Here is a 25,808-nt window from a genome sequence, read left to right as displayed (position 1 = left end):
TACATACAGTATATAGTATATATTTCGTGAAATTTGATATTTTATGTACGGTATATAATATATATTTGGTGAAATTTGATATTTTATGCACAGTAGATAAAATATATTTGGTGGACTTTAACATTTTATGTAGAGTATATAATATATATTTGGTGTAATTTGATATTTTATGTACAGTATTTAATATATATTTGGTGTACTTTCATATTTTATGTACAGTACATAATATATATTTCGTGTACTTTAATTTTTTATGTACAGTATACAATATATATTTGGTGTAATTTCGTATTTTATGTACAGTATATTATATATTTGATGAAATTTGATATTTTATGTACAGTATAAAATATATATTTGGTGAAATTTGATATTTTATGTATGGTATATAATATATATTTGGTGAAATTTGATATTTTATGTACAGTAGAAAAAATATATTTGGTGGACTTTGAAATGTTATGTAGAGCATAAAATATATATTTGGTGAAATTTGCTATTTTATGTACAGCATATAATATATATTTGGTGTACTTTCATATTTTATGTACAGTATATAATATATATTTGTTGTACTTTCATATTTTATGTACAGTATATAATATATATTTGGTGTTATTTCATATTTTATGTACAGTATATTATATAATTGATGAAATTTGATATTTTATGTACAGTATATAATATATATTTAGAGGAATTTGATATTTTATGTACAGTATATAATATATATTTGGTGAAATTTGATATTTTATGTACAGTAGATAATATATATTTGGTGGACATTGATATTTTATGTAGAGTATATAATATATATTTGGTGAAGTTTGATATTTTATGTACAGTATATAATATATATTTGGTGTACTTTCATATTTTATGTACAGTATAGAATATATATTTGGTGTAATATCATATTTTATGTACAGTATATAATATAGTTGATGAAATTTGATATTTTATGTACAGTATATAATATATATTTGGTGAAATTTGATATTTTATGTACTGTATATAATATATATTTGGTGAAATTTGATATTTTATGTGCAGTAGATAATATATATTTGGTGGACCTTGATATTTTATGTGGAGTATATAATATATATTTGGTGAAATTTGATATTTTATGTACAGTATATAATATATATTTGGTGGACATTGATATTTAATGTAGTGTATATAATATATATTTGGTGAAATGTGATATTTTATGTACAGTATATAATATATATTTGGTGTACTTTCATATTTTATGTACAGTTTATAATATATATTTGGTGTAATTTCATATTCTATGTACAGTATATAATATATTTGATGAAATTTGATATTTTTTGTACTGAATATAATATATATTTAGTGAAATTTGATATTTTATGCACAGTATATAATATATATTTTGTGAAATTTGATATATTATATACAGTGTATAATATATATTTGGTGTACTTTCATATTTTATGTACAGTATATAATATATATTTGGTGTAGGCTCATATTTTATGTACAGTATAAAATATATATTTGATGTAGGTTCATATTTTATGTACAGTATATAATATATGTGATGAAATTTGATATTTTACATACAGTATATAGTATATATTTCGTGAAATTTGATATTTTATGTACGGTATATAATATATATTTGGTGAAATTTGATATTTTATGCACAGTAGATAAAATATATTTGGTGGACTTTAACATTTTATGTAGAGTATATAATATATATTTGGTGTAATTTGATATTTTATGTACAGTATTTAATATATATTTGGTGTACTTTCATATTTTATGTACAGTACATAATATATATTTCGTGTACTTTAATTTTTTATGTACAGTATACAATATATATTTGGTGTAATTTCGTATTTTATGTACAGTATATTATATATTTGATGAAATTTGATATTTTATGTACAGTATAAAATATATATTTGGTGAAATTTGATATTTTATGTATGGTATATAATATATATTTGGTGAAATTTGATATTTTATGTACAGTAGAAAAAATATATTTGGTGGACTTTGAAATGTTATGTAGAGCATAAAATATATATTTGGTGAAATTTGCTATTTTATGTACAGCATATAATATATATTTGGTGTACTTTCATATTTTATGTACAGTATATAATATATATTTGTTGTACTTTCATATTTTATGTACAGTATATAATATATATTTGGTGTTATTTCATATTTTCTGTACAGTATATTATATAATTGATGAAATTTGATATTTTATGTACAGTATATAATATATATTTAGAGGAATTTGATATTTTATGTACAGTATATAATATATATTTGGTGAAATTTGATATTTTATGTACAGTAGATAATATATATTTGGTGGACATTGATATTTTATGTAGAGTATATAATATATATTTGGTGAAGTTTGATATTTTATGTACAGTATATAATATATATTTGGTGTACTTTCATATTTTATGTACAGTATAGAATATATATTTGGTGTAATATCATATTTTATGTACAGTATATAATATAGTTGATGAAATTTGATATTTTATGTACAGTATATAATATATATTTGGAGAAATTTGATATTTTATGTACTGTATATAATATATATTTGGTGAAATTTGATATTTTATGTGCAGTAGATAATATATATTTGGTGGACCTTGATATTTTATGTGGAGTATATAATATATATTTGGTGAAATTTGATATTTTATGTACAGTATATAATATATATTTGGTGTAATTTCATATTCTATGTACAGTATATAATATATTTGATGAAATTTGATATTTTATGTACTGTATATAATATATATTTTGTGAAATTTGATATTTTATGCACAGTATATAGTATATATTTTGTGAAATTTGATATATTATATACAGTGTATAATATATATTTGGTGTACTTTCATATTTTATGTACAGTATATAATATATATTTCGTGTAGTTTCATATTTTATGTACAGTATATAATATATATTTGATGTACTTTCATATTTTATGTTCAGTATATAGTATATGTGATGAAATTTGATATTTTACGTACAGTATATAGTATATATTTCGTGAAATTTGATATTTTATGTACGGTATATTATATATATTTGGTGAAATTTGATATTTTATGTACAGTAGATAAAATATATTTGGTGGACTTTGATAGTTTACGTAGAGTATGTAATATATATTTGGTGAAATTTGATATTTTATGTACAGTATTTAACATATATTTGGTGTACTTTTATATTTTATGTACAGTACATAATATATATTTGGTGTACTTTAATTTTTTATGTAGAGTATACAATATATATTTGGTGTAATTTCATATTTTATGTACAGTATATAATATATTTGATGAAATTTGATATTTTATGTACAGAATATAATATATATTTGGAGAAATTTGATATTTTATGTACAGTATATAATATTTATTTGGTGAAATTTGATATTTTATGTACAGTAGATAATATATATTTGGTGGACATTTATATTTTATGTAGAGTATATAATATATATTTGGTGAAATTTGATATTTTATGTACAGTATATAATAAATATTTTGTGTTCTTGCATATTTTATGTACAGTATATAACATATATTTGGTGTAATTTCATATTCTATGTACAGTATATAATATATTTGATGAAATCTGATATTTTATGTGCAGTATATAATATATATTTGGTGAAATTTGATATTTTATGTACAGTATATAATATATATTTGGTGGACTTTGATACTTTTTGTAGAGTATATAATATATATTTGGTGAAATTTGATATTTTATATACAGGATTTAATCTATATTTGGTGTACTTTCATGTTTTATGTACAGTATATAATATATATTTGGTGTACTTTAATTTTTTATGTACAGTATACAATATGTATTTGGTGCAATTTCATATTTTATGTACAGTATATAATATATTTGATGAAATTTGATATTTTATGTACATTATATAATATACATTTGGTAAAATTTGATATTTTATGTACAGTATATAATATATATTTTTTAAAATTTGATATTTCATGTACAGTACAAAATATATATTTGGTGGACTTAGATATTTTATGTAGAGTATATAATATATATTTGGTGAAATTTGCTATTTTATGTACAGCATTTAATATATATTTGGTGTACTTTCATATTTTATGTACAGTATATCATATATATTCGGTGTACTTTCATATTTTATGTACAGTATATAATATATATTTGGTGTAATTTCATGTTTTATGTACAGTATATAATATATTTGATGAAACGATATTTTATGTGCAGTATATAATATATATTTGGAGAAATTTGATATTTTATGTACAGTAGATATATATTTGGTGAAATTTGATATTTTATGTGCAGTAGATAATACATATTTGGTGGACATTGATATTTTATGTGGAGTATACTATATATTTGGTGAAATTTGATATTTTATGTACAGTATATAATATATATTTGGTGTACTTTCATATTTTATGTACAGTATGTGATATATATTTGGTGTAATTTCATATTCTATGTACAGTATATAAGATATTTGATGAAATTTGATATTTTATGTACTGTATATAATATATATTTATTGAAATTTTATATTTTATGCACAGTATATAATATATATTTTGTGAAATTTGACATATTATATACAGTGTATAATATATATTTGGTGTACTTTCATATTTTATGTTCAGTATATAATATGTATTTGGTGTAGTTTCATATTTTATGTACAGTATATATTATATATTTGATGTACTTTCATATTTTATGTACAGTATATAATATATGAGATGAAATTTGATATTTTCCGTACAGTATATAGTACATATTTCGTGAAATTTGATATTTTATGTACGGTATATAACATATATTTGGTGAAATTTGATATTTTATGTACAGTAGATAAAATATATTTGGTGGACTTTGATATTTTATGTAGAGTATATAATATATATTTGGTGAAATTTGATATTTTATGTACAGTATTTAATATATATTTGGTGTACTTTCATATTTTATGAACAGTACATAATATATATTTGGTGTACTTTAATTTTTTATGTACAGTATACAATATATATTTGGTGTAATTTCATATTTTATGTACAGTATATAATATATTTGATGAAATTTGATATTTTATGTGCAGTATATAATATATATTTGGTGAAATTTGATATTTTATGTACAGTATTTAATATATATTTGGTGTACTTTTATATTTTATGTACAGTACATAATATATATTTGGTGTACTTTAATTTTTTATGTAGAGTATACAATATATATTTGGTGTAATTTCATATTTTATGTACAGTATATAATATATTTGATGAAATTTGATATTTTATGTACAGAATATAATATATATTTGGAGAAATTTGATATTTTATGTACAGTATATAATATATATTTGGTGAAATTTGATATTTTATGTACAGTAGATAATATATATTTGGTGGACATTGATATTTTATGTAGAGTGTATAATATATATTTGGTGAAATTTGATATTTTATGTACAGTATATAATAAATATTTTGTGTTCTTGCATATTTTATGTACAGTATATAACATATATTTGGAGTAATTTCATATTCTATGTACAGTATATATTTGATGAAATCTAATATTTTATGTGCAGTATATAATATATATTTGGTGAAATTTGATATTTTATGTACAGTATATAATATATATTTGGTGGACTTTGATACTTTTTGTAGAGTATATAATATATATTTGGTGAAATTTGATATTTTATGTACAGTATTTAATATATATTTGGTGTACTTTCATGTTTTATGTACAGTATATAATATATATTTGGTGTACTTTAATTTTTTATGTACAGTATACAATATGTATTTGGTGCAATTTTATATTTTATGTACAGTATATAATATATTTGTTGAAATTTGATATTTTATGTACAGTATATAATATACATTTGGTAAAATTTGATATTTTATGTACAGTATATAATATATATTTTTTAAAATTTGATATTTCATGTACAGTAGAAAATATATATTTGGTGGACTTAGATATTTTATGTAGAGTATATAATATATATTTGGTGAAATTTGCTATTTTATGTACAGCATATAATATATATTTGGTGTACTTTCATATTTTATGTACAGTATATCATATATATTCGGTGTACTTTCATATTTTATGTACAGTATATAATATATATTTGGTGTAATTTCATGTTTTATGTACAGTATATAATATATTTGATGAAACGATATTTTATGTGCAGTATATAATATATATTTGGAGAAATTTGATATTTTATGTACAGTAGATATATATTTGGTGAAATTTGATATTTTATGTGCAGTAGATAATATATATTTGGTGGACATTGATATTTTATGTGGAGTATATAATATATATTTGGTGAAATTTGATATTTTATGTACAGTATATAATATATATTTGGTGTACTTTCATATTTTATGTACAGTATGTAATATATATTTGGTGTAATTTCATATTCTATGTACAGTATATAATATATTTGATGAAATTTGATATTTTCTGTACTGTATATAATATATATTTATTGAAATTTTATATTTTATGCACAGTATATAATATATATTTTGTGAAATTTGACATATTATATACAGTGTATAATATATATTTGGTGTACTTTCATATTTTATGTTCAGTATATAATATGTATTTGGTGTAGTTTCATATTTTATGTACAGTATATATTATATATTTGATGTACTTTCATATTTTATGTACAGTATATAATATATGAGATGAAATTTGATATTTTCCGTACAATATATAGTATATATTTCGTGAAATTTGATATTTTATGTACGGTATATAACATATATTTGGTGAAATTTGATATTTTATGTACAGTAGATAAAATATATTTGGTGGCCTTTGATAATTTATGTAGAGTATATAATATATATTTGGTGAAATTTGATATTTTATGTACAGTATTTAATATATATTTGGTGTACTTTCATATTTTATGTACAGTACATAATATATATTTGGTGTACTTTAATTTTTTATGTACAGTATACAATATATATTTGGTGTAATTTCATATTTTATGTACAGTATATAATATATTTGATGAAATTTGATATTTTATGTGCAGTATATAATATATATTTGGTGAAATTTGATATTTTATGTACAGTATATAATATATATTTTTTGAAATTTGATATTTTATGTACAGTAGAAAGTATATATTTGGTGGACTTTGATATTTTATGTAGAGTATATAATATATATTTGGTGAAATTTGCTATTTTATGTACAGCATAAAATATATATTTCGTGTACTTTCATATTTTATGTACAGTATATAATATATATTTGGTGTACTTTCATATTTTATGTAGAGTATATAATATATATTTGGTGTAATTTCATATTTTATGTACAGTATATTATATATTTGATGAAATTTGATATTTTATGTACAGTATATAATATATATTTAGAGAAATTTGATATTTTATGTACAGTATATAATATATATTTGGTGAAATTTGATATTTTATGTACAGTATATAATATACATTTGGTGTAGTTTCATATTTTATGTACAGTATATAAGATATATTTGGTGTAATTTCATATTTTATGTACAGTATATAATACATTTGATGAAATTTGATATTTTATGTACAGTATATAATATATATTTGGAGAAATTTGATATTTTATGTCCAGTATATAATATATATTTGGTGAAATTTGATATTTTATGTACAGTAGATAATATATATTGGGTGGACATTGATATTTTATGTAGAGTATATAATATATATTTGGTGAAATTTGATATTTTATGTACAGTATATAATATATATTTGGTGTACTTTCATATTTTATGTACAGTATTTAATATATATTTGGTGTAATTTCATATTCTATGTACAGTATATAATATATTTGATGAAATTTGATATTTTATGTTCTGAATATAATATATATTTAGTGAAATTTGATATTTTATGCACAGTATATAATATATATTTTGTAAAATTTGATATATTATATACAGTGTATAATATATATTTGGTGTACTTTCATATTTTATGTACAGTATATAAAATACATTTGGTGTAGTTTCATATTTTATGTACAGTATGTAATATATATTTGATGTACTTTCATATTTTATGTACATTATATAATATATGTGATAAAATTTGCTATATTACGAACAGTATATAGTATATATTTCGTGAAATTTGATATTTTATGTATGGTATATAATATATATTTGGTGAAATTTGAAATTTTATGTACAGTAGATAAAATATATTTGGTGGACTTTGATATTTTATGTAGAGTATATAATATATATTTGGTGAAATTTGATATTTTATGTACAGTATTTAATATATATTTGCTGTACTTTCATGTTTTATGTACAGTATATAATATATATTTGGTGTACTTTCATTTTTTATGTACAGTATACAATATATATTTGGTGTAATTTCATATTTTATGTACAGTATATAATATATTTGATGAAATTTGATATTTTATGTACAGTATATAATATATATTTGGTGAAATTTGCTATTTTATGTACAGTATATAATATATATTTTTTGAAATTTGATATTTTATTTACAGAAGAAAATATATATTTGGTGGACTTTGATATTTTATGTAGAGTATGTAATATATATTTGGTGAAATTTGCTATTTTATGTACAGCATATAATATATATTTGGTGTACTTTCATATTTTATGTACAGTATATCATATATATTCGGTGTACTTTCATATTTTATGTACAGTATATAATATATATTTCGTGTAATTTCATGTTTTATGTACAGTATATACTATATTTGATGAAACGATATTTTATGTGCAGTATATAATATATATTTGGAGAAATTTGATATTTTATGTACAGTAGATATATATTTGGTGAAATTTGATATTTTATGTGCAGTAGATAATACATATTTGGTGGACATTGATATTTTATGTGGAGTATATAATATATATTTGGTGAAATTTGATATTTTATGTACAGTATATAATATATATTTGGTGTACTTTCATATTTTATGTACAGTATGTAATATATATTTGGTGTAATTTCATATTCTATGTACAGTATATAATATATTTGATGAAATTTGATATTTTATGTACTGTATATAATATATATTTATTGAAATTTTATATTTTATGCACAGTATATAATATATATTTTGTGAAATTTGACATATTATATACAGTGTATAATATATATTTGGTGTACTTTCATATTTTATGTTCAGTATATAATATGTATTTGGTGTAGTTTCATATTTTATGTACAGTATATATTATATATTTGATGTACTTTCATATTTTATGTACAGTATATAATATATGAGATGAAATTTGATATTTTCCGTACAGTATATAGTATATATTTCGTGAAATTTGATATTTTATGTACGGTATATAACATATATTTGGTGAAATTTGATATTTTATGTACAGTAGATAAAATATATTTGGTGGACTTTGATATTTTATGTAGAGTATATAATATATATTTGGTGAAATTTGATATTTTATGTACAGTATTTAATATATATTTGGTGTACTTTCATATTTTATGTACAGTACATAATATATATGTGGTGTACTTTAATTTTTTATGTACAGTATACAATATATATTTGGTGTAATTTCATATTTTATGTACAGTATAAAATATATTTGATGAAATTTGATATTTTATGTGCAGTATATAATATATATTTGGTGAAATTTGATATTTTATGTACAGTATTTAATATATATTTGGTGTACTTTTATATTTTATGTACAGTACATAATATATATTTGGTGTACTTTAATTTTTTATGTAGAGTATACAATATATATGGTGTAATTTCATATTTTATGTACAGTATATAATATATTTGATGAAATTTGATATTTTATGTACAGAATATAATATATATTTGGAGAAATTTGATATTTTATGTACAGTATATAATATATATTTGGTGAAATTTGACATTTTATGTACAGTAGATAATATATATTTGGTGGACATTGATATTTTATGTAGAGTATATAATATATATTTGGTGAAATTTGATATTTTATGTACAGTATATAATAAATATTTTGTGTTCTTGCATATTTTATGTACAGTATATAACATATATTTGGTGTAATTTCATATTCTATGTACAGTATATAATATATTTGATGAAATCTGATATTTTATGTGCAGTATATAATATATATTTGGTGAAATTTGATATTTTATGTACAGTATATAATATATATTTGGTGGACTTTGATACTTTTTGTAGAGTATATAATATATATTTGGTGAAATTTGATATTTTATGTACAGTATTTAATATATATTTGGTGTACTTTCATGTTTTATGTACAGTATATAATATATATTTGGTGTACTTTAATTTTTTATGTACAGTATACAATGTGTATTTGGTGCAATTTTATATTTTATGTACAGTATATAATATATTTGATGAAATTTGATATTTTATGTACAGTATATAATATACATTTGGTAAAATTTGATATTTTATGTACAGTATATAATATATATTTTTTAAAATTTGATATTTCATGTACAGTACAAAATATATATTTGGTGGACTTAGATATTTTATGTAGAGTATATAATATATATTTGGTGAAATTTGCTATTTTATGTACAGCATATAATATATATTTGGTGTACTTTCATATTTTATGTACAGTATATCATATATATTCGGTGTACTTTCATATTTTATGTACAGTATATAATATATATTTGGTGTAATTTCATGTTTTATGTACAGTATATAATATATTTGATGAAACGATATTTTATGTGCAGTATATAATATATATTTGGAGAAATTTGATATTTTATGTACAGTAGATATATATTTGGTGAAATTTGATATTTTATGTGCAGTAGATAATATATATTTGGTGGACATTGATATTTTATGTGGAGTATATAATATATATTTGGTGAAATTTGATATTTTATGTACAGTATATAATATATATTTGGTGTACTTTCATATTTTATGTACAGTATGTAATATATATTTGGTGTAATTTCATATTCTATGTACAGTATATAATATATTTGATGAAATTTGATATTTTATGTACTGTATATAATATATATTTATTGAAATTTTATATTTTATGCACAGTATATAATATATATTTTGTGAAATTTGACATATTATATACAGTGTATAATATATATTTGGTGTACTTTCATATTTTATGTTCAGTATATAATATGTATTTGGTGTAGTTTCATATTTTATGTACAGTATATATTATATATTTGATGTACTTTCATATTTTATGTACAGTATATAATATATGAGATGAAATTTGATATTTTCCGTACAGTATATAGTATATATTTCGTGAAATTTGATATTTTATGTACGGTATATAACATATATTTGGTGAAATTTGATATTTTATGTACAGTAGATAAAATATATTTGGTGGACTTTGATATTTTATGTAGAGTATATAATATATATTTGGTGAAATTTGATATTTTATGTACAGTATTTAATATATATTTGGTGTACTTTCATATTTTATGTACAGTACATAATATATATTTGGTGTACTTTAATTTTTTATGTACAGTATACAATATATATTTGGTGTAATTTCATATTTTATGTACAGTATATAATATATTTGAAGAAATTTGATATTTTATGTGCAGTATATAATATATATTTGGTGAAATTTGATATTTTATGTACAGTATATAATATATATTTTTAGAAATTTGATATTTTATGTACAGTAGAAAATATATATTTGGTGGACTTTGATATTTTATGTAGAGTATATAATATATATTTGGTGAATTTTGCTATTTTATGTACAGCATATAATATATATTTCGTGTACTTTCATATTTTATGTACAGTATATAATATATATTTGGTGTACTTTCATATTTTTTGTACAGTATATAATATATATTTGGTGTAATTTCATATTTTATGTACAGTATAGTATATATTTGATGAAATTTGATATTTTATGTACAGTATATAATATATATTTAGAGAAATTTGATATTTTATGTACAGTATATAATATATATTTGGTGAAATTTGATATTTTATGTACAGTAGATAATATATATTTGGTGGACATTGATATTTTATGTAGAGTGTATAATATATATTTGGTGAAATTTGATATTTTATGTACAGTATATAATATATATTTGGTGTACTTTCATATTTTATGTACAGTATATAATATATATTTGGTGTAATTTCATATTTTATGTACAGTATATAATACATTTGATGAAATTTGATATTTTATGTATAGTATATAATATATATTTGGAGAAATTTGATATTTTATGTCCAGTATATAATATATATTTGGTGAAATTTGATATTTTATGTACAGTAGATAATATATATTGGGTGGACATTGATATTTTATGTAGAGTATATAATATATATTTGGTGAAATTTGATATTTTATGTACAGTATATAATATATATTTGGTGTACTTTCATATTTTATGTACAGTATTTAATATATATTTGGTGTAATTTCATATTCTATGTACAGTATATAATATATTTGATGAAATTTGATATTTTATGTTCTTAATATAATATATATTTAGTGAAATTTGATATTTTATGCACAGTATATAATATATATTTTGTAAAATTTGGTATATTATATACAGTGTATAATATATATTTGGTGTACTTTCATATTTTATGTACAGTATATAAAATACATTTGGTGTAGTTTCAAATTTTATGTACAGTATGTAATATATATTTGATGTACTTTCATATTTTATGTACATTATATAATATATGTTTTAAAATTTGATATATTACGAACAGTATATAGTATATATTTCGTGAAATTTGATATTTTATGTATGGTATATAATATATATTTGGTGAAATTTGATATTTTATGTACAGTAGATAAAATATATTTGGTGGACTTTGATATTTTATGTAGAGTATATAATATATATTTGGTGTAATTTCATATTTTATGTACAGTATATAATATATATTTTTTGAAATTTGATATTTTATTTACAGTAGAAAATATATATTTGGTGGACTTTGATATTTTATGTAGAGTATATAATATATATTTGGTGAAATTTGCTATTTTATGTACAGCATATAATATATATTTGGTGTACTTTCATATTTTATGTACAGTATATCATATATATTCGGTGTACTTTCATATTTTATGTACAGTATATAATATATATTTGGTGTAATTTCATGTTTTATGTACAGTATATAATATATTTGATGAAATTTGATATTTTATGTACAGTATATAATATATATTTGGAGAAATTTGATATTTTATGCACAGTATATAATATATATTTTGTGAAATTTGATATATTATACACAGTGTATAATATATATTTGGTGTACTTTCATATTTTATGTACAGTATATAATATATATTTGGTGTAGTTTCATATTTTATGTTCAGTATATAATATATATTTGATGTACTTTCATATTTTATGTACAGTATATAATATATGTGATGAAATTTGCTATTTTACGAACAGTATATAGTATATATTTCATGAAATTTGACATTTTGTTTGGTATATAATATATATTTGGTGAAATTTCATATTTTATGTACAGTAGATAAAATATATTTGGAGGACTTTGAAATTTTAAGTAGAGTATGTAATATATATTTGGTGAAAATTGATATTTTATGTACAGTATTTAATATATATTTGGTGTACTTTCATATTTTATGTACAGTACATAACATATATTTGGTGTACTTTAATTTTTTATGTACAGTATACAATATATATTTGGTGTAATTTCTTATTTTATGTACAGTATATAATATATTTGATGAAATTTGATATTTTATGTACAGTATATAATATATATTTGGTGTACTTTCATATTTTATGTACAGTATATAATATATATTTGGTGTAATTTCATATTCTATGTACAGTATATAATATATTTGATGAAATTTGATATTTTATGTACTGAATATAATATATATTTAGTGAAATTTGATATTTTATGCACAGCATATAATATATATTTTGTGAAATTTGATATATTATATACAGTGTATAATATATACTTGGTGTACTTTCATATTTTATGTACAGTATATAATATATATTTGGTGTAGTTTCATATTTTATGTACAGTATATAATATATATTTGATGTACTTTCATATTTTATGTACATTACATAATATATGTGATGAAATTTGATATTTTACGAACAGTATATAGTATATATTTCGTGAAATTTGATATTTTATTTACAGTACATAATATATATTTGGTGGACTTTGATATTTTATGTAGAGTATATAATATATATTTGGTGAAATTTGCTATTTTATCTACAGCATATAATATATATTTGGTGTAGTTTCATATTTTATGTACAGTATATCATATATATTTGGTGTACTTTCATATTTTATGTACAGTATATAATATATATTTGATGTACTTTCATATTTTATGTACAGTATATAATATATTTGATGAAATTTGATATTTTATGTACAGTATATAATATATATTTGGAGAAATTTGATATTTTATGTACTGTATATAATACATATTTGGTGAAATTTGATATTTTATGTGCAGTAGATAATATATATTTGGTGGACATTGATATTATATGTAGAGTATATAATATATATTTGGTGAAATTTCATATTTTATGTACAGTATATAATATATATTTGGTGTACTTTCATATTTAATGTACAGTATATAATATATATTTGGTGTAATTTCATATTCTATGTACAGTATATAATATATTTGATGAAATTTGATATTTTTTGTACTGAATATAATATATATTTAGTGAAATTTGATATTTTATGCACAGTATATAATATATATTTTGTGAAATTTGATATATTATATACAGTGTAAAATATATATTTGGTGTACTTTCATATTTTAGGTACAGTATATAATATGTATTTGGTGTAGTTTCATATTTTATGTACAGTATATAATATATATTTGATGTACTTTCATATTTTATGTACAGTATATAATATATGTGATGAAATTTGATATTTTACGTACAGTATATAGTATATATTTCGTGAAATTTGATATTTTATGTACGGTATATAATATATATTTGGTGAAATTTGATATTTTATGTACAGTAGGCAAAATATATTTGGTGGACTTTTATATTTTATGTAGAGTATATAATATATATTTGGTGAAATTTGATATTTTATGTACAGTATTTAATATATATTTGGTGTACTTTCATGTTTTATGTACAGTATATAATATATATTTGGTGTACTTTCATTTTTTATGTACAGTATACAATATATATTTGGTGCAATTTCATATTTTATGTACAGTATGTAATATATTTGATGAAATTTGATATTTTATGTACAGTATATAATATATATTTGGTGAAATTTGATATTTTATGTACAGTATATAATATATATTTTTTGAAATTTGATATTTTATGTACAGTAGAAAATATATATTTGGTGGACTTTGATATTTTATGTAGAGTATATAATATATATTTGGTGAAATTTGCTATTTTATGTACAGCATATAATATATATTTGGTGTACTTTCATATTTTATGTACAGTATATCATATATATTCGGTGTACTTTCATATTTTATGTACAGTATATAATATATATTTTTTGTAATTTCATGTTTTATGTACAGTATATAATATATTTGATGAAATTTGATATTTTTTGTACAGTATATAATATATATTTGGAGAAATTTCATATTTTATGTACAGTATATAATATATATTTGGTGAAATTTGATATTTTATGTACAGTAGATAATATATATTTGGTGGACATTGATATTTTATGTAGAGTATATAATATATATTTGGTGAAATTTGATAATTTATGTACAGTATGTAGTGCATATTTGGTGTACTTTCATATTTTATGTACAGTATATAATATATATTTGGTGTAATTTCATATTCTATGTACAGTATATAATATATTTGATGAAATTTGATATTTTATGTACTGTATATAATATATATTTCGTGAAATTTGATATTTTATGCACAGTACATAATATATATTTTGTGAAATTTGATATATTATATACAGTGTATAATATATATTTGGTGTACTTTCATATTTTATGTACAGTATATAATATATATTTGGTGTAGTTTCATATTTTATGTACAGTATATAGTATACATTTGATGTAATTTCATATTTTATGTACAGTATATATAATATCTATTTGGTGAAATTTCATATTTTATGTACAGTATATAATATATATTTGGAGAAATTTGATATTTTATGTACAGTATATAATATATATTTGGTGAAATTTGATATTTTATGTACAGTATATAATATATATTTGGTTAAATTTGATATTTTATGTACAGTAGATAATATATATTTGGTGGACATTGATATTTAATGTAGTGTATATAATATATATTTGGTGAAATGTGATATTTTATGTACAGTATATAATATATATTTGGTGTACTTTCATATTTTATGTACAGTTTATAATATATATTTGGTGTAATTTCATATTCTATGTACAGTATATAATATATTTGATGAAATTTGATATTTTATGTGCAGTATATAATATATATTTGGTAAAATTTGATATATTATGTACAGTATATATTATATATTTTTTGAAATTTGATATTTTATGTACAGTAGAAAATATATATTTGGTGGACTTTGATATTTTTCGTAGAGTACATAATATATATTTGGTGAAATTTGCTATTTTATGTACAGCATATAATATATATTTGGTTTACTTTCATATTTTATGTACAGTATGTCATATATATTCGGTGTACTTTCATATTTTATGTACAGTATACAATATATATTTGGTATAATTTCATGTTTTATGTATAGTACATAATATAGTTGATGAAATTTGATATTTTATGTACAGTATATAATATATATTTGGAGAAATTTGATATTTTATGTACAGTAGATAATATATATTTGGTGAAATTTGATATTTTATGTACAGTACATAATATATATTTGGTGGACATTGATATTTTATGTACAGTATATAATATATATTTGGTGTACTTTCATATTTTATGTACAGTATATAATATATATTTGGTGTAATTTAATTTTCTATGTACAGTATATAATATATTTGATGAAATTTGATATTTTATGTACTGTATATAATATATATTTAGTGAAATTTTATATTTTATGCACAGTATATAATATATATTTTCTGAAATTTGATATATTATATACAGTGTATAATATATATTTGGTGTACTTTCATATTTTATGTACAGTATATAATATATATTTGGTGTACTTTCATATTTTATGTACAGTATATAATACATATTTGATGTACTTTCATATTTTATGTACATTATATAATATATGTGATGAAATTTGATATTTTACGAACAGTATATAGTGTATATTTCGTGAAATTTGATATTTTATGTACAGTATATAATATATATTTGGTGGACTTTGATATTTTATGTAGAGTATATAATATATATTTGGTGAAATTTGATATTTTATGTACAGTATTTAATATATATTTGGTGTACTTTCATGTTTTATGTACAGTATATAATACATTTCATGAAATTTGATATTTTATGTACAGTATATAATATATATTTGGAGAAATTTGATATTTTATGTACTGTATATAGTATATATTTGGTGAAATTTGATATTTTATGTACAGTATATAATATATTTGATGAAATTTGATATTTTATGTACAGTATATAATATATATTTGGAGAAATTTGATATTTTATGTGCAGTAGATAATATATATTTGGTGGACATTGATATTATATGTAGAGTATATAATATATATTTGGTGTACTTTCATATTTTAGGTACAGTATATAATATGTATTTGGTGTAGTTTCATATTTTATGTACAGTATATAATATATATTTGATGTACTTTCATATTTTATGTACAGTATATAATATATGTGATGAAATTTGATATTTTACGTACAGTATATAGTATATATTTCGTGAAATTTGATATTTTATGTACGGTATATAATATATATTTGGTGAAATTTGATATTTTATGTACAGTAGGCAAAATATATTTGGTGGACTTTTATATTTTATGTAGAGTATATAATATATATTTGGTGAAATTTGATATTTTATGTACAGTATTTAATATATATTTGGTGTACTTTCATGTTTTATGTACAGTATATAATATATATTTGGTGTACTTTCATTTTTTATGTACAGTATACAATATATATTTGGTGCAATTTCATATTTTATGTACAGTATGTAATATATTTGATGAAATTTGATATTTTATGTACAGTATATAATATATATTTGGTGAAATTTGATATTTTATGTACAGTATATAATATATATTTTTTGAAATTTGATATTTTATGTACAGTAGAAAATATATATTTGGTGGACTTTGATATTTTATGTAGAGTATATAATATATATTTGGTGAAATTTGCTATTTTATGTACAGCATATAATATATATTTGGTGTACTTTCATATTTTATGTACAGTATATCATATATATTCGGTGTACTTTCATATTTTATGTACAGTATATAATATATATTTTTTGTAATTTCATGTTTTATGTACAGTATATAATATATTTGATGAAATTTGATATTTTTTGTACAGTATATAATATATATTTGGAGAAATTTCATATTTTATGTACAGTATATAATATATATTTGGTGAAATTTGATATTTTATGTACAGTAGATAATATATATTTGGTGGACATTGATATTTTATGTAGAGTATATAATATATATTTGGTGAAATTTGATAATTTATGTACAGTATGTAGTGCATATTTGGTGTACTTTCATATTTTATGTACAGTATATAATATATATTTGGTGTAATTTCATATTCTATGTACAGTATATAATATATTTGATGAAATTTGATATTTTATGTACTGTATATAATATATATTTCGTGAAATTTGATATTTTATGCACAGTACATAATATATATTTTGTGAAATTTGATATATTATATACAGTGTATAATATATATTTGGTGTACTTTCATATTTTATGTACAGTATATAATATATATTTGGTGTAGTTTCATATTTTATGTACAGTATATAGTATACATTTGATGTAATTTCATATTTTATGTACAGTATATATAATATCTATTTGGTGAAATTTCATATTTTATGTACAGTATATAATATATATTTGGAGAAATTTGATATTTTATGTACAGTATATAATATATATTTGGTGAAATTTGATATTTTATGTACAGTATATAATATATATTTGGTTAAATTTGATATTTTATGTACAGTAGATAATATATATTTGGTGGACATTGATATTTAATGTAGTGTATATAATATATATTTGGTGAAATGTGATATTTTATGTACAGTATATAATATATATTTGGTGTACTTTCATATTTTATGTACAGTTTATAATATATATTTGGTGTAATTTCATATTCTATGTACAGTATATAATATATTTGATGAAATTTGATATTTTATGTGCAGTATATAATATATATTTGGTAAAATTTGATATATTATGTACAGTATATATTATATATTTTTTGAAATTTGATATTTTATGTACAGTAGAAAATATATATTTGGTGGACTTTGATATTTTTCGTAGAGTACATAATATATATTTGGTGAAATTTGCTATTTTATGTACAGCATATAATATATATTTGGTTTACTTTCATATTTTATGTACAGTATGTCATATATATTCGGTGTACTTTCATATTTTATGTACAGTATACAATATATATTTGGTATAATTTCATGTTTTATGTATAGTACATAATATAGTTGATGAAATTTGATATTTTATGTACAGTATATAATATATATTTGGAGAAATTTGATATTTTATGTACAGTAGATAATATATATTTGGTGAAATTTGATATTTTATGTACAGTACATAATATATATTTGGTGGACATTGATATTTTATGTACAGTATATAATATATATTTGGTGTACTTTCATATTTTATGTACAGTATATAATATATATTTGGTGTAATTTAATTTTCTATGTACAGTATATAATATATTTGATGAAATTTGATATTTTATGTACTGTATATAATATATATTTAGTGAAATTTTATATTTTATGCACAGTATATAATATATATTTTCTGAAATTTGATATATTATATACAGTGTATAATATATATTTGGTGTACTTTCATATTTTATGTACAGTATATAATATATATTTGGTGTACTTTCATATTTTATGTACAGTATATAATACATATTTGATGTACTTTCATATTTTATGTACATTATATAATATATGTGATGAAATTTGATATTTTACGAACAGTATATAGTGTATATTTCGTGAAATTTGATATTTTATGTACAGTATATAATATATATTTGGTGGACTTTGATATTTTATGTAGAGTATATAATATATATTTGGTGAAATTTGATATTTTATGTACAGTATTTAATATATATTTGGTGTACTTTCATGTTTTATGTACAGTATATAATACATTTCATGAAATTTGATATTTTATGTACAGTATATAATATATATTTGGAGAAATTTGATATTTTATGTACTGTATATAGTATATATTTGGTGAAATTTGATATTTTATGTACAGTAGATAATATATATTTGGTGGACATTGATATTTTATGTAGAGTATATAATATATATTTGGTGAAATTTGATATTTTATGTACAGTATATAATATATATTTGGTGTACTTTCATATTTTATGTACAGTATATAATATATATTTGGTGTAATTTCATATTCTATGTACAGTATATAATATATTTGATGAAATTTGATATTTTAAGTACTGAATATAATATATATTTGGTGAAATTTGATATTTTATGCACAGTATATAATATATATTTTGTGAAATTTGATATATTATATACAGTGTATAATATATATTTGGTGTACTTTCATATTTTATGTACAGTATATAATATATATTTGGTGTAGTTTCATATTTTATGTACAGTATATAATATATATTTGATGTACTTTCATATTTTATGTACATTATATAATATATGTGATGAAATTTGATATTTTACGAACAGTATATAGTATATATTTCGTGAAATTTGATATTTTATTTACGGTATATAATATATATTTGGTGAAATTTGATATTTTATGTACAGTATATAATAAATATTTGGTGGACTTTGATATTTTATGTAGAGTATATAATATATATTTGGTGAAATTTGATATTTTATGTACAGTATTTAATATATATTTGGTGTACTTTCATATTTTTTGTACAGTACATAATATATATTTGGTGTACTTTAATTTTTTATGTAAAGTATACACCATATATTGGGAGTAATTTCATATTTTATGTACAGTATATAATATATTTGATGAAATTTGATATTTTATGTACAGTATATAATATATATTTGGTGAAATTTGATATTTTATGTACAGTAGATATATATTTGGTGGACATTGATATTTTATGTAGAGTATATAATATATATTTGGTGAAATTTGATATTTTATGTACAGTATTTAATATATATTTGGTGTGCTTTCATATTTTATGTACAGTATATCATATATATTCGGTGTACTTTCATATTTTATGTACAGTATATAATAAATATTTGGTGTAATTTCATGTTTTATGTACAGTATTTAATATATTTGATGAAACTTGATATTTTATGTACAGTATATAATGTATATTTGGAGAAATTTGTTATTTTATGTACAGTAGATAATATATATTTGGTGAAATTTGATATTTTATGTACAGTAGATAATATATATTTGGTGGACATTGATATTTAATGTAGTGTATATAATATATATTTGGTGAAATGTGATATTTTATGTACAGTATATAATATATGTTTGGTGTACTTTCATATTTTATGTACAGTTTATAATATATATTTGGTGTAATTTCATATTCTATGTACAGTATATAATATATTTGATGAAATTTGATATTTTTTGTACTGAATATAATATATAATTAGTGAAATTTGATATTTTATGCACAGTATATAATATATATTTTGTGAAATTTGATATATTATATACAGTGTATAATATATATTTGGTGTACTTTCATATTTTATGTACAGTATATAATATATATTTGGTGTAGTTTCATATTTTATGTACAGTATATAATATATATTTGATGTACTTTCATATTATCTGGTGAAATTTGATATTTTATGTACAGTATATAATATATATTTTTTGAAATTTGATATTTTATGTACAGTAGAAAATATATATTTGGTGGAATTTGATATTTTATGTAGAGTATATAATATATATTTGGAGAAATTTGCTATTTTATGTTCAGCATATAATATATATTTGGTGTACTTTCATATTTTATGTACAGTATATCATATATATTTGGTGTACTTTCATATTTTATGTACAGTATACAATATATATTTGGTATAATTTCATGTTTTATGTACAGTACATAATATATTTGATGAAATTTGATATTTTATGTACAGTATATAATATATATTTGGAGAAATTTGATATTTTATGTACAGTTGATAATATATATTTGGTGAAATTTGATATTTTATGTACAGTAGATAATATATATTTGGTGGACATTGATATTTTATGTACAGTATATAATATATATTTGGTGTACTTTCATATTTTATGTACAGTATATAATATATATTTGGTGTAATTTCATATTCTATGTACAGTATATAATATATTTGATGAAATTTGATATTTTATGTACTGTATATAATATATATTTAGTGAAATTTGATATTTTATGCACAGTATATAATATATATTTTGTGAAATTTGATATATTATATACAGTGTATAATATATATTTGGTGTACTTTCATATTTTATGTACAGTATATAATATATATTTGGTGTACTTTCATATTTTATGTACAGTATATAATATATATTTGATGTAATTTCATATTTTATGTACATTATATAATATATGTGATGAAATTTGATATTTTACGAACAGTATATAGAGTATATTTCGTGAAATTTGATATTTTATGTACAGTATATAATATATATTTGGTGGACTTTGATATTTTATGTAGAGTATATAATATATATTTGGTGAAATTTGATAATTTATGTACAGTATTTAATATATATTTGGTGTACTTTCATGTTTTATGTGCAGTATATAATATATATTTGGTGTACTTTCATTTTCTATGTACAGTATACAATATATATTTGGTGCAATTTCATATTTTATGTACAGTATATAATATATTTGATGAAATTTGATATTTTATGTACAGTATATAATATATATTTGGTAAAATTTGATATTTTATGTACAGTATATAATATATATTTTTTGAAATTTGATATTTTATGTACAGTAGAAAATATATATTTGGTGGACTGTGATATTTTGTGTAGAGTATATAATATATATTTGGTGAAATTTGCTATTTAATGTACAGCATATAATATATATTTGGTGTACTTTCATATTTTATGTCGAGTATATCATATATATTCGGTGTACTTTCATATTTTTTGAACAGTATATAATATATATTTGATGTACTTTCATATTTTATGTACAGTATATAATATATTTCATGAAATTTGATATTTTATGTACAGTATATAATATATATTTGGAGAAATTTGATATTTTATGTACTTTATATAGTATATATTTGGTGAAATTTGATATTTTATGTACAGTAGATAATATATATTTGGTGGACATTGATATTTTATGTAGAGTATATAATATATATTTGGTGAAACTTGACATTTTATGTACAGTATATAATATATATTTGGTGTACTTTCATATTTTATGTACAGTATATAATATATATTTGGTGTAATTTCATATTCTATGTACAGTATATAATATATTTGATGAAATTTGATATTTTAAGTACTGAATATAATATATATTTGGTGAAATTTGATATTTTATGCACAGTATGTAATATATATTTTGTGAAATTTGATATATTATATACAGTGTATAATATATATTTGGTGTACTTTCATATTTTATGTACAGTATATAATATATATTTGGTATAGTTTCATATTTTATGTACAGTATATAATATATATTTGATGTACTTTCATATTTTATGTACATTATATAATATATGTAATGAAATTTGATATTTTACGAACAGTATATAGTATATATTTCGTGAAATTTGATATTTTATTTACGGTATATAATATATATTTGGTGAAATTTGATATTTTATGTACAGTATATAATAAATATTTGGTGGACTTTGATATTTTATGTAGAGTATATAATATATATTTGGTGAAATTTGATATTTTATGTACAGTATTTAATATATATTTGGTGCACTTTCATATTTTTTGTACAGTACATAATATATATTTGGTGTACTTTAATTTTTTATGTAAAGTATACACCATATATTGGGAGTAATTTCATATTTTATGTACAGTATATAATATATTTGATGAAATTTGATATTTTATGTACAGTATATAATATATATTTGGTGAAATTTGATATTTTATGTACAGTAGATGTATATTTGGTGGACATTGATATTTTATGTAGAGTATATAATATATATTTGGTGAAATTTGATATTTTATGTACAGTATTTAATATATATTTGGTGTGCTTTCATATTTTATGTACAGTATATCATATATATTCGGTGTACTTTCATATTTTATGTACAGTATATAATAAATATTTGGTGTAATTTCATGTTTTATGTACAGTATTTAATATATTTGATGAAACTTGATATTTTATGTACAGTATATAATGTATATTTGGAGAAATTTGTTATTTTATGTACAGTAGATAATATATATTTGGTGAAATTTGATATTTTATGTACAGTAGATAATATATATTTGGTGGACATTGATATTTAATGTAGTGTATATAATATATATTTGGTGAAATGTGATATTTTATGTACAGTATATAATATATGTTTGGTGTACTTTCATATTTTATGTACAGTTTATAATATATATTTGGTGTAATTTCATATTCTATGTACAGTATATAATATATTTGATGAAATTTGATATTTTTTGTACTGAATATAATATATAATTAGTGAAATTTGATATTTTATGCACAGTATATAATATATATTTTGTGAAATTTGATATATTATATACAGTGTATAATATATATTTGGTGTACTTTCATATTTTATGTACAGTATATAATATATATTTGGTGTAGTTTCATATTTTATGTACAGTATATAATATATATTTGATGTACTTTCATATTATCTGGTGAAATTTGATATTTTATGTACAGTATATAATATATATTTTTTGAAATTTGATATTTTATGTACAGTAGAAAATATATATTTGGTGGAATTTGATATTTTATGTAGAGTATATAATATATATTTGGAGAAATTTGCTATTTTATGTTCAGCATATAATATATATTTGGTGTACTTTCATATTTTATGTACAGTATATCATATATATTTGGTGTACTTTCATATTTTATGTACAGTATACAATATATATTTGGTATAATTTCATGTTTTATGTACAGTACATA

Source organism: Gorilla gorilla, chromosome 16 (assembly GCF_029281585.2).
Source record: "Gorilla gorilla gorilla isolate KB3781 chromosome 16, NHGRI_mGorGor1-v2.1_pri, whole genome shotgun sequence".
Classification (NCBI taxonomy): domain Eukaryota; kingdom Metazoa; phylum Chordata; class Mammalia; order Primates; family Hominidae; genus Gorilla; species Gorilla gorilla.
The sequence above is the reverse complement of the archived record's forward strand: the minus strand, read 5'-3'. Positions refer to the sequence as shown.